This window comes from Apodemus sylvaticus, chromosome X (assembly GCF_947179515.1).
Source record: "Apodemus sylvaticus chromosome X, mApoSyl1.1, whole genome shotgun sequence".
Lineage (NCBI taxonomy): Eukaryota > Metazoa > Chordata > Mammalia > Rodentia > Muridae > Apodemus > Apodemus sylvaticus.
Window position 1 is genome coordinate 97540013 of NC_067495.1, and position 9203 is coordinate 97549215.

At 41.0% G+C, this 9203-nt stretch overlaps 1 pseudogene; it reads left to right on the forward strand.

Moving 5' to 3' along the window:
- The first annotated feature begins 224 nt into the window (after positions 1–224).
- Positions 225–1760, forward strand: LOC127675249 (igE-binding protein-like; annotated as a pseudogene).
- The last annotated feature ends 7443 nt before the right edge of the window (positions 1761–9203 follow it).

The window sequence follows — 9203 nt, forward strand, 5'->3', positions numbered from 1 at the left end:
TGATAGTTGATCTATTACATGGCAAGCCCTTTTTAGGCAAAATTAATAATTGTTATCCAAAAGAATTTGTACTCTCAGATCACATGTTTATTCCTTTAAGTTTCTCCCTGCTTCAGCACAAATACTATAGCAGCTATTTTTGAGATGTTAATAATCAAGCTTTTAATAATAGTAAATATATATATATAGCTCATGGTTTGGGTGGAGTCGGAACCCTTACTTTGCCATGACCATTGCTAAGTCACCCTCGGCGCCCCCTCCTTATGAGGCACGCCGCGGAACCTTCTCTTTCCTACCAGAGAGGGTGAGGAGAAAGCTCTGGATGTCCTTTCCCGTCTTTGAAAGCCTGGAGAACACTGATCAGGCGTATGCCCCAGTGGAATATAGTAGGATTAAAGAACTGGCTGAGGCCGATAGAAAATATGAAGTCTTGGCCAATTTCACATTGGGCCAGTTAGACCAACTGGCAGGGGACGCCATGACACCCACCGATTGGCAGACGGTGGCCAAGGCCACGCTTCTCAGCATGGGGCAGTACCTAGAATGGAAGGCCTTGTGGCACGAGGCAGCCCAAGATCAGGCTAGGGCCAATGCTGCCTCCCTAACACCCAAACAGCAGCAATGGACTTTTGATATGCTAACGGGGCAAGGGCACTATGCCGCCAATCAAACTAACTATCCATGGGGGGTATACAAACAGATATTAAGTACAGCAATCAGGGCATGGAAAGCTCTTTCAAAAAGAGGGGAGGGAAGTAATCAGCTTACCAAGATCATACAGGGAATCCAAGAACCTTTCTCTGATTTTGTGGCTAGAATGACTGAAGCGGCGGGGCGAATCTTTGGGGACTCTGAGGCCACCATGCCCTTTATAGAGCAACTCATCTTTGAGCAGGCCACGCAGGAATGCCGCACAGCAATAGCTCCCCGAAAGAACAAAGGCTTGCAAGATTGGCTCAGAGTGTGCCGGGAGGTAGGTGGCCCACTAACTAATGCAGGACTAGCTGCCACCATCTTACAGTCTCAGAAACGCCCTCCTCGGGGCCCTGACAGGCGCGTCTGCTTTAATTGCGGAAAGCCTGGGCACATGAAGAGGGATTGCAAGAGTCAGAAAAATTCCCCGATGCTTTGTACCAGAAAAGAAGCCCGAGACATTGTTACTCGATGTCAGAACTGCTGTCAGTTCCTTCCTGCCCCCCATACGGGCATGAATCCTAGGGGGATTTCTCCCCTACAGGTCTGGCAGATGGATGTCACCCACCTGCCCTCATTTGGGAGACTCCAATATGTTCATGTGTCTGTAGACACATGTTCTGGCATTCTCCATGCCACACCTCTGACGGGAGAAAAAACCTCCCAAGTCATTCAACATTGCCTGGAGGCATGGAGCGCCTGGGGGAAACCTAAATGTTTGAAAACTGATAATGGACCTGCTTACACCTCTCAAAAATTTAAACAATTCTGCTTACAAATGCAGGTTATCCATATCACAGGTCTGCCTTATAACCCTCAGGGACAAGGCATTATCGAGCGAGCCCACCGTACGCTCAAATCCTATTTAATAAAACAAAAAAGGGGGATAGCGGAGGACTTACCCCCTATACCAAGAGTTGCTATAGCGGTAGCACTCTTTACTATGAATTTTTTAAATTTGGACGAGCATGACCATACTGCAGGTGACCGACACTGTTCAGAACCTGACAGGCCAAAAGAAATGGTCAAATGGAAAGATGTGTTGTCTGCTCAATGGAAAGGCCCAGATCCTATTTTAATAAGATCCAGGGGAGCTGTTTGTGTTTTCCCACAGGGGGAAGATAACCCATTCTGGCTGCCGGAGCAACTGACATGGAGAATTCTGACACCTGAAGATGACACCTGGACGGATCCCACAGAAACTACTCCTGGCCCTTGAAATTGGTCTGAAGGCTTCGATGAAACTCTCGAATCCTTGCGGGCAGCAGTGTTGGCTGTCAATTCGACTCGAGTGGACCTGTCGCTGACAGAGGGACTCTCTTCCTGGACCACTTCAGCTTTTTATTACTTTAAGGAGTGGGTGGGGGGGGGGTGAGTCTATTTGGCACAGCCTTAAGCTGTGGATGCGTGTTCATGCTTTGGCTGCTCTGCAAACTCAGATCTCAACAAAGACGTGACAAGGTTGTGATTGCTCAAGCACTTGCGGCTATTAATCAAGGCGTCTCCCCAGAGATCTGGTTATCCATGTTAAAATAATCTTACAAGCACTGGACTGCTCGGCTCTTGCACCCCTAGAGGTTAGACTCATTGCACAGGGATGAGTGAGTAAGTCCTTTCACTCTGATGGATTGTCGGGCTAAGCACCGCATAAGGGTTGTTCAGACTTTTGGACACTCTTAGAAGACAAGTCAAATTGCATGAGGGTTGTGTGTCCAAGTGTCCCTCCCCTAGGAAAAACGGCATGAGTGCAGGTCAGGACGACCCTGGGAGAAGGAACCTAAGGGTCTTGTTCTGTACATGGTGCTCTTACTCACCTTACTAGGGATTCGACCTCTACCTTCATCCATTACAGAGTGGCTTGCATTTTTTAATAAGATTAAAAAGGGGGAGATGTGGAAAGCCGCGTGTATTCGCCATTACAAGATGGCGCCGGCTTCCACTATTTTTCCCCTGTATGTTTTTGGGTTCTTTGTCAAATTTCAAGTGTCAATAGGTATATGGGATAACTTCTGGGTCTTTGATTCTATTCCATTGATTGAATTGTGTATCTTTGCACCCATAACCCCCTAGGTCTTTATTACTATTACTTTGTAGTACAGCTTGAGGTCAGCGATGGTGATTTCCCCAGAAATTCTTTCATTGTTGCGAATTGTTGTGGATATTCTTGATATTTTGTCTATCCATAAGGAGTGGAGAATTGATCTTCCCATGTCTGTGAAGAATTCTGTTGGTATTTTGATGGGGATTAGATTGAATCTACATATTTCCTTTGGTAAGATGGCCATTTTCGTTATGTTAATATTGCCATTCCATGAGCATGGGGGATTTTCTGAGGTCTTCTTCAACTTCTTTTCTCAGGGATGTGAAGTTCTGTCATACAGATCTTTCACTTGCTTGGTTAGAGTTACACCGAGATACCTATTGCTATTTGTGTCTATTGTGAAGGATGTTGCTTCCCTAATTTCTTTCATTTCTTTCCCTGGCAGTTTGTCATTTGTATAAATGAAGACTACTGATTTGTGTGCTTTAATTTTATATCCTGTCACTTTGCTGATGTTGTTTATCAATGGTCGTACTTCTCTGGTGGAATTTTGCAGGCCGATTATATATGCTCTCATATCATCTGCAAATAGTTATACTTTGATTTCTTTTTTTAATGCAGTAAACAGATATTTAATTTAATTTTATCAATAAAGGTTTGTAATATGCTTATAAAAATATTAAACTGAGACAGACTGACTCCATCACAGGCTTCATATTGGCACTTCAGGAGACTCGGCCTAGAAATCTTTCCAAGAACTGGACAACTCCAAGCAACTCCTCAGTTAGACTCCTCACAAATACAAGCTTAGGACTATAAAGAAGTTAGAGTATTAAAAATATACTTTCAAATGGTATCAACAAAGACTTTTCACAGTAAGTACTGTATATTTTACAGCATTAACACAATCCTCTCTTCTTCAAAAGAATTATCCCAATGGCATACAGTTCGAATTTGTTATGCAAACACTATGTACAGGCAGAAGTCATATGTAAGAATAAAGAGAAAGTAAGTGATAATGAATATCACCCAAAGCCCTCTTCTGGCTTTCATCTGTACACAAAGAGACACATAATCACAAGCAAAGGTACACACTGAGACATACATGCAACCATATACAAATCTTGCAGCCTGCAAATGTGGATTAAATCCACATTTGAACTTTGAATTACTCCAAGACCATGTCATACTTCCCACAATGTTAATAATGGAGTAAACCTTTGAAACTATAAGCCCCAATTAAATGTTTTTCTTTATAAGGGTTTCTGTGGTCATGTTGTCTCTGCACTGAAATAGAATATTGATTAAGACACTAATTGCCTTAGTTAAGGTTTTATTGCCATGAACATACATTGTGTGCATGACAATATTTATAAAGGAAAAAATTTAATTGTTGCTGGTTTACTGTTCAGAGATTTAGTCCAGTGTTATCATAGAAGGAAGCATGGTACCATTGACGCACATATGGTGCTCTTGAGGTAGCTGAGCATACTACATGTGACAGGAAGAGGTAGTGAACCACATGACCTAGCTTGAACTTCTGAATCATCAAAGTTCACCTCACAGTGACATGCTTTCTACATATAGGCCACATATACTCCAATAGGGCCATACCATATAAAATGACACTTCCTTCAGACATATGAGGGCCACTTTTGTTTAAAAAACACATTACATTGTCTGTTTTCCATATGCTTACAGCCATAGATAATACAAAATGCATTTAGTTCAACTTCAATGGTCCCCATAGTCTACCACAGTCTCAACAGTGTTTTAAAGTTTATAGTTCAAAGTCTCTGATCCTCACAGCAATCTATTAACTATAAGACCCTGTAAAATCAAAATTACAAAAGGAGATCACATACTTATGACAGGATTTACATTCCAATTCCAAAATGGAGAAAAGGGAGCATAATGGTGAAGTATTTGGTTGAAATATGATGAAAAACAAGCAGGGCATACTCTAAACTCTGCATTTCCTTCCTTTATAATTTGTATCCTCTTGATCTCCTTTTGTTGTCTAATTGCGCTAGCTAGAACTTTGAGTACTAGATTGAATACATAGGGAGTGAGCAACATTTTCTTGTCCCAGATTTTAGTGGGATTGCTTCATTTCATTTGATGTTGGCTTTTGGTCGGATGTATATTGCTTTTATTGTGGTTAGATACTTGTCATGAATCCCTGATGTCTCCAGGACTTTCAACATGAAGAGGTGTTATATTTTGTCAAAGAATTTTTCAGAATCTAATGAGATGATCATGTGGGTTTTTTTCCTTTGAGTTTGTTTATTTAGTGGATTATGTTGATGAATTTCCATATATTTATCTATAACTGCATCCCTGGGATGAAGCCAACTTGATCTTGGTGAATGATTGTTTTGATGTGTTCTTAGATTCAGTTTCAGGGAATTTTATTGAGTATTTTTCTATTGATATTTATAATAGAGATTGGCTTGAAGTTCTTATTTTTTCTTGGGTCTTTGAATGGTTTAGGTATCAGAGTAATTGTGACTTCATAGAATGAATTAGGTAGTGTTCCTTCTGGCTTTATATAAGGGAATAATTTTAGGAGTATAGGTATTAGTTCTTTGAAGGTCAGGTAGAATTGTGCACTACAACCATCTGTCCCTGGAATATTTTGGTGAGAGGGTTTTGATGACTTTTTCCTTAAGGGTTATGGGATGGTTTAGATAGTTGATCTGATCCTAATATAACTTTCATGTGTGGTATCTGTTTAGAAAGTCATCCATTTCATCCAGATTTTCCACTTTTGTAGACTAAAGGCTTTTGATGTGGGTTATGATGATATTTTTTTTGTGTTCCCCATGCTTCTGCTGTTAATTCTCCCATTTCATTTCTGATTTTGTTAATTTGGATACTGTGTCTGTGCCCTCTGGTTAGTCTAGCTAAAGTTGTGTCTATCTTGTTGATTTTCTCAAAGTATCAGCTCTTGGGATTGTTGATTCTTTGTATCTTTGTCTACTTTTGTAACTGTTGGATTTCAGACCTGAGTTTGACTATTTCCTGCCATGGACTCCTCTGGGGTGTTTGCTTCTTTCTACTCTATGGCTTTCAGGTGTGCTGATAAATTGCTTGTATGGGATCACTTCAATTTCTCTTTGAAGGCATGGAGTGCTATGACTTTTCCTCTTAATTCTCCTTTCTTTGTGTCCAATAAGTTTGGCTATGATGTTTCTTCATTTTCATTGAAGAGTACATAGAGATGGCAGATTATAGAAGTCTGAGTCTAAGATTAAGTACATTGTTCAACTTAGCCCATTACAGAAATGGTACAATGAATGCAATGAAAATAAGATGCAATGACTTGGAATAAAGACAACAAGCATTGGCAGAGAAGATGAGGTAGTAAAGGAGAGTGAGAGGAAATAAAAAGTGAAGACAGAAGCACAGGAGAGGGAAGGAGAGAGGGACCCCAAGGTAAAGTGTGGGGAAGAGATAAGTAGTAACAACCCATTGCCCATGGGAAGAGAGTGCTTAGGCAGTGCTGGATAATTGCTGATACTCAACCGACCAAGTGCTATGAATTATGTGTCAGTATTTCTCTGTGAGTCAGGATCCTTTTGCATTATATTTCTCTCTGGATGATTTACTTAAATATTCTTCCTTTATTTGAAATAAATTCACCCTTTCCTCTCCTAAAATATGCTAATTCCAGATTCCAGTCCCTGTACTTGTCTCAGATCCACTCTCCTTTCCCTCTAATCTGGATCTACTTTCTTCCTATCTCTCATTACAAAAGCACAGGCTTCTAAGATATCACATCGAAAGATAACAAAATGACTTAGAATAAGATAAAGCACAACTATCACATAGAAGCTGGCCTAGGGAACAGAAGAAAGGAACCCAAAATTAGGCAATGAATCTGAGATCCACCTGTTCACATATTCAGGTGTCCCATACCCAGTCAAACCTGAATGGTATAATATAATATATGCAGACATCAGGGTGCAGGCCCTGTGCCTTCATAATAGAACTGATCTTAAGATCCTTTCTGATATTAAAACTACAGTGAGAATTCTGTCAGTCTCCATGGGTCACAAGTTAATTGATTCATAGATAGAAAGCAGTTATTTACAACTTAGAACACATTCCAAGAGGTTGTAAAACAATTAACTAAAGGTGATAAAAGAGAACAAATGATTTATTGTAGGTGCAAGGACAGAAGATAAAATATTGACTGGGTTGATTTATACAAAAGTTCAGTAAAAATTTATGGGTTTTAAACCTCCAGCAACCTGTAAAGCTAGTTACTGTTTATGTTTTGTCTAAGCTCCACCCCACACCTACCAGGCAATAGCCAGGTATGTCCCGCCCCAGAGATCTAGCCCACTATAAGAGGGGCTACTTGCCCCTCCTCTCCCTCTTTGCTCTCTAATCTCCCACATTCTCTCACCTCTCTTCCCCTTGGGCTCTTCCCTCCTCCGTGTGGTCATGGCCGGCCTCCACTCCACTCTCTATTCTCTCTCTCTATTCTCTCTCTCTCTCTCTCTCTCTCTCTCTCTCCCTCCCTCCCTCCCACTAACTTCCATCCTCTACTCTGAATAAACTCTATTCTATACTATGCCTGTGTGTGTGTGTGGTCCGTCAGGGGCAGAGGTGCCCAGGCAAGGGCCCGCCTGGACACCTTCCCCCACGCTGCCTAGCCTCACTCCCCTAACCCCCTATACTCTCCCCTTTTAAGCCCCTTCAGTTACAGTTAATGAACATCTAGTTTTAATGGATACATATGCAGACACTCTCTATTGTATACTACTTATTAAATTTATGATTTGAATTAACATTTGAAATTTTAGTGAACTTGTAAAAAAAGATATGGATTTTTGTAAAATCCATGTGATCCATTTCCCTAGAATAGTTAGAAAAAACTATGTCCACTACATTGTAGGGAACTATTAACATCAGAGCAGGAGGAGAGGAGAAGGCAGGAGAAGGACAGCAGAGCAGAATAACTTAGAAATTAAAATCAAACTTGGGGATTAAGAGAGCAATATGCAGTATGCAGAGAGACAGAGGGACTCAGAAGAAGCTGCAGAGAAAGCAGAAGGAGCAGGCGGGCTTCTCCTTGCCATGGAACTGAACAGGAATTTTCTTAACAGCAAGGCTGCCTTAGTCTTACTAAAGACAACAGAGCTTTTTCCTTAAAGACTGAGGTTGAATCTTTTACCAATAAATGGGCAGAAGCTTTCTCTATGCAGTGAAGATGGGAGCTCAGTTTTCATCCAGAGTGAGTGAATTCTTTCTGCACAGGCACATGGTTTGTTGCTCCATATATGTAGGTAAGTATCAATGTATTTGTATATGGAGGTAAGTATGGGTGTGTGTGTAGGTATGTATGTAATTATGATTTTAGTATGCAACTAAGTTCTTCTCAATTGCATGAAGTTGTGTGACTGTGTATGCATGGTTTTCTATATGAATTTATGTGAGTCTATACATATTTGCTTGTGGTAAAGAATTTCCTTTTGCTAGTGACTCTAATCTGGCTCAATAAATGTTTCTTGTTCTAAAACCTTCTTCCTGCCTGACAAGCTAGAGACAAGTCTTCTGGCCAAGAGATAACAAATCCCTGGCAGTTAATCCTTTACTTAATCCCCCTGTTTCATGATGAGGTGCTAAAAGCTACAGCCTGCAGTGCTTGGGCTCAAAGGATAGGCAGGCCAGCTACCATTGAAAAGTAACTTAGACTTAAGATAGGTAAACATTATAAAAATGCAACCCTAATATCTTGCAAGAGCAAGTCTTGCTCCGACCTACACACTCTGTCCTCAGATATCTTCAAGAGAGAACATGAATGCCAGAGCAGGTCCCTGACAGAGATTCACTCAGATGTCAACAATAAATAAATACATGAAATTTGCAAGCACATGGATGGATGAATAAAAAATATTCCAGAGTGAGGTAACTCAGATGCAGTTCGATAAACATTGTACATATTTGCTTATATGTGAATATCACGAGTTAAATAAATAATGATAACCAAGCTACAATCCATAGACCCAGAGAGGTTCTGCATAGAAGGAGTGACTAAGGGGACACCAGAAACCTCTGGGAGGGGACAGTAGAGTAGATGATGTGGGTGAGTGCAGAGGGTACAAGAATAGGAGGATCAGGTGCTTTGGGAGAAGAGTGATGATGGTGTTGAGCAAGAAAATGCAGTGGAGACAGAATCCATGGGCAGTGGAGAGGTGTTAAGGAGATTATTGCAGTAGAAATATATTCTAAAATATGTGAAGTCAATGCAAATGTGGTCTCCAAATAAAGGGAGAGACAGGGAGTGTCGCCTGTCCATCTAGTGTCACCAAACAAATCAGTCCAGTCATAAATGCTTGGATCGACAATGTGGTCCTGGCTGTAAGACATGCTAGGTCATCTGTGGAATAGTCCTGTGGGGGTCAACAACCAACATCTGAATTGATTTAAGGCCCACTCCAATAGACAGGACCTACAA